Below are 3,908 nucleotides of genomic sequence, written 5' to 3'. Positions count from 1 at the left end.
CAACCATCTCAGCAAAAATAACCTGCTTAGTAACACACAATATGGTTTCCGTTCTGCTAGATCTACAGCAGATGTGCTTACAGTTATATCTCATAGGATTAGCGAATCTCTCGACAGAGGCAACCTTTCTAGGGCAATTGCTCTTGACATATCAAAGGCCTTTGATAGGGTATGGAATAAAGGTTTACTTCACAAGATCTCCAGCTATGGTATAGCTGGAAATGTCTTCTCAATTATTAAATCATTTCTCTCTGATAGGTTCATAAGAGTAGTAGTTGATGGGCAAAAATCAGAAGCTCACAGTATAAATGCCGGAGTCCCTCAGGGGTCCATCCTGGGTCCAACTCTTTTCCTGATCTACATTAATGATCTTCCAAATCACATCCTTACATCATTCGTAGACATTTTTGCTGACGACACTACCATCTATGGTAGCACATCTAAGACAGTAAACGACCAAGTTCTCTCCGATTCTCTCTCCTCTGATCTTGATCACGTTGTACAATGGGGAAAGGAGTGGCTGGTTACTTTTAATGCATCTAAAACCAAGCTTCTATCTTTACATCATCAACGTTCTGATCCCCATCTGGCATCAATTAAAATGAATGGCTCTCGTCTTGGGGAGGCCTCAAGTTTTGACAGGCTTCTGGGCTTGACCTTTACTCCTGATCTTAAATGGAATACGTACATCAAATCTGTTGCCAAGGCCGCAGGAAAAATGGTCGGATCCTTCTATCGATCCAGTAGATATCTCACTGCTGATGCAATTCTCTATCTATATAAGAGCCAGATACGTCCAAGGATGGAATACTGTTGCCACATATGGGCAGGAGCTGCTAGAAAAGACTTGTTCTACCTTGATAGGGTTCAAAATAGACTTCGTGGCCTGGTGGGAGATGTCCTTTTCTCTTCGCTGCAACCTCTATCTCACAGAAGAGATGTTGCGAGTTTGTCTCTGCTTTATCGTTATTTTCATGGAAACTGTTCGACTGAGCTTCAATCTATGGTCCCCCCTCGCCAAACTTTCACAAGAAACACTAGACTAGCTGAAAACATTATCAATAATTTTCCCCACTCTTTATCTGTGCCTAAACCTAAACATAGATTCCATGATCAAAGCTTCTTTCTTAGAACTGCACGCCTGTTGAATTGTCTTCCGTTTTCCTGCTTTCCAGCTGACTACAATATGGTTGTCTTCAAGTCGAACGTAAACAAGTTTCTGATGAGCCGTTCCACTTATGTTGACAAATTTACCGAACTTCCATTACTATCGCTTACTATATTGTCCTTTTGACTACTCTACACTCTTTAACCCTTATCCTTGAGTGGCCTATCGGCCTAGATAAGTGGTGACGCCTATGTAAAAAAAAAAAAAAAAAATTAAAGTGTTCTCTTTATTTGGTATGTGGTTTAAAAATGAAGTGGCACCCGTCATAAAAAGTCACATGCAATGTGAACCTGCTCCAGTTTTTTTTTTTTTTTTTTTTTTTTTTGTTGTTGTTCAGGTGAGGATTGTCATCAAAGCCTCTCATTCAGATGAGGTCTCTATGCAGTACATCAGCTGGTACCGTAGAAAGTGAGAAGTTGTCCTTCAGTGTCAGATTGCTGTAGACATAAATAAAATAGACTCATTTTCTCTCACAAATCAATGTCCTTGCTAAGTGATATGGCTGTGACGTGACCGTCCCAAGGAGTGGTAAGGTTCCCCATTTGGAGGAGATTGAGACTCCCGAAACTCTGGAGAAAGCTGGGCAACTATGCTTGTGTTTTATTGTTAAGTATTGTTGTATACCCGGACAACAGCAACCAACCCTGCTGAAAAGAAGAGTTAAGTTACAAATTTTATTATTTTTATGAAACCGACATATAAATCTGATTGTTTGGTGCCAGTGACAATTTGATGTAATTTTGAGAAACATAACGAAATATAATTTCGTTTCCGATGCCAGACAAGGGGTCATGGGGTTAACCTCTCCTGATCGTGAGAAACACAACTGAGAGCGTTCGCAGATTCGCAGGTGTATGTAGTGAATCGGGAATCCCCCTGGGATGACGTACTTACTGGTGATTGGCCTAGGGAGCAACCTACCCTACCCTGATACCGCAGTACATAAGCGAATCCCCACGCCAAAATCAGTTGAGTTGGAGCTGAGTTTTGAGCAAATCTAATCCTAATCGAAGAGTCGTCTCCACCCCTCTCTTCTCAACCTCACCACTGCAAAATTAAGAGTAATGAAATCTAATTGGGACTCAATAGTGCTTGTTATAAGTGTATATCATATTTTGTATATCTAATTTGAATTAACCAAGTAGAATAGATATATCTGAGTCTGTCTTTCTTTTACGTGCATGAAAATCTATTTACTTCCAGCGTGATAGCGGCATATCAACCCAAAGGTGAAATCGACTCTGACCAAATCGATCAACGAATCCTGCTGCACCGAGAGATCCTGCGAAGAATTCCCTGTGAAGAACGAGCACAATGCATATGTGACAAGGGATTCCTGTTAGGGATCATTGAGGGTCCACAATCGCTACACACTGACCAATCAGCTTGCTGGGCACATTAATTCTATTTGTCTCCTAAGGAATCACAGTCAGTCAACAGATAGAACCTTGGAAACATTGGAGAAAAACCTCTCTCCTCTATTTCTTCTGTCCTTGTCCACTGGATAATCTACCATTGACGATCTTCATCTGAAGATAACTGCTGGCAGACTTGCGATAGCCCAACAAGCTTTCAACTCAATTCATTTTCTTCATTCGAACATTGCCCAACTTTCTGCCACTGAAATAAACCCTGTAGTTGTTATGTTAAAAGAGGTTTGAATTTTTACTTCCGTTCTACATTTTTGTTACTAATATATATAGAGGTGTATCTCACATTTTTTTTTTTTTTTTTTTTTTTTACACAGTGATCACCACTTATCAAGGCCCGGAAGCCACTCAGGGATAAGGGTTATTGCAAGTACATTACGTTAGTGTGGAGATTTGATGAAATGTTTACTTAAGGGGGCGGTTCATTAGGAATTTTTTAACGTTGGATTTGAAGACATCCAAGTTGTAGTCCGGAGAGTTCCATAGGTGTGCAGTTCTAAGAAAGAAGCTTTGTTCATGGAATCCACGTTTTGATTTAGGCACAGATAAAGAGTGGGGGAAATTTTTCACAGTGGATTCGGCTAGACGGGTGTTTTTCGTGAAAGATTGGCGAGGGGGGGACCAGAGATTGGAGTTCAGACGAGTACCTGCCATGGAAATAACGATAAAACAAGGATAGTCTCGCAACGTCTCTTCTGTGGGAGAGAGGTTGCAGGGTAGAGAAAAGGGCATCCCCCACTAAGCCACGAAGTCTATTTTGTACTCTGTCAAGGCAGGATAGGCTGTTTTTTGCAGCTCCTGCCCAGATATCACAAGATTATGCCAGTAGGATGAAACATAAGTATACTGGAACCTTAAATGCAAATCACAGCTAATTTTAGATTCCTTATATTGTCAATGTAGTATCATTATCGATCAATTTTTTGTAGGTCTCGTTCATAAAAGAACTATCTATAGTTGATCAATGATGTTAGTTGAGTTTTGTTGCTTACATGACCACCATATTGTGAAACAGGAAGGATCACAATCGATAAGTGTCAGAAAAGATTGCACCAAGATAACATTATATTCAAGTTAAATATGTTATAAAAAAAAAGAATATCTACTGTAATACAAGGAACATATTTTTGATTTTCTATTAAGTCCTTCTAGCTCAACAGCAAAACATAAATGTCAAAACTGTCATGAAATGAAAAAATAAAAAAGGGGAAAAAGATGGTCTGTATAGATGGAAACAATGAGTACGCTCTTATCCAATAATACCGTTTTTAATACTAATCTCAATTGATCTTAGCCCTTCAAGTGCTAAA

Source organism: Euprymna scolopes, chromosome 16, assembly GCF_053919585.1.
Source record: "Euprymna scolopes isolate OS-2025 chromosome 16, ASM5391958v1, whole genome shotgun sequence".
Taxonomy (NCBI): domain Eukaryota; kingdom Metazoa; phylum Mollusca; class Cephalopoda; order Sepiida; family Sepiolidae; genus Euprymna; species Euprymna scolopes.
This window is presented reverse-complemented; position numbering follows the sequence as displayed.